Source organism: Carlito syrichta, unplaced genomic scaffold, assembly GCF_000164805.1.
Source record: "Carlito syrichta isolate Samal-C Ts95f unplaced genomic scaffold, Tarsius_syrichta-2.0.1 Scaffold311810, whole genome shotgun sequence".
NCBI classification, from domain to species: domain Eukaryota; kingdom Metazoa; phylum Chordata; class Mammalia; order Primates; family Tarsiidae; genus Carlito; species Carlito syrichta.
In genome coordinates, this window is record NW_007255906.1 from 320,498 (window position 1) to 321,373 (window position 876).

Below are 876 nucleotides of genomic sequence, written 5' to 3' on the forward strand. Positions count from 1 at the left end.
AAAAGTGGATTTCTTTGACGTCTTTATAAATGAAATTCAAGTGGAAGCTGTGCTGCCTACTGGTATACCACATGGATTATTACTTCCCCTCTTCCCTGCTAGTGACCTGATTCACAAACGTTGATTTTACTGACTTTTTTTTTCCTTTTTTGAATTGGAGTCTCACTCCATCGCCCAGGCTAGAAGTGCAGTGACACTCTCAAGGCCATCCCAGCATTGACCTGCTGGGCTCCTGCAGTCCTTCTGCCTTAGCCTTCCAAGTAGCCAGAACTATAGGTGTGTGCTACCACGCCCGGCTAATTTTTTTTATTTTTTGTAGAGATGAGGTCTTGCCAAGATGCCCGTGCTGGTCTTGAACCTGTGGGCTCAAGTAATCTCATCTCGGCCTCCCAAAGTGCTGAGATTACAGGCTGAGCCACTGAGCACGACCTTACTGACTTCTTATTAATGAAGGCTACTAGATTAACCACTGAGAGCAGTGGTTTTCAACATCAAGATTCCAAGGCCCACCCCTGGAGCAGAGCCCAGGAACTCACATTTTGAACACCAGCTAAGTGATTCTCACACAATAGAGTTTGCCCCTGTACTAGGGATTGTAACTTAATATAATCACTGCTTAATTTATCATGCTTTTACAGTAAACAATACCTTGAACAATGCTTTGAAACAATACTTTGAATATCAACACATTTTACTTAGCAGGGGGCTTTTAGAAAACACTTCAAAACATCACAATTAAAATGTTCCAGTTTATTAATGCAAAATGCTGTGCTCAGTACCTGCAGCTAAAACCACAAGCCCAGCCGGGCTCGGTGGCTCAGCCTGTAATCCCGTGCCTTTGGGAGGTTGAGGTGAGTGGATTGCCTGAGCCCGCGG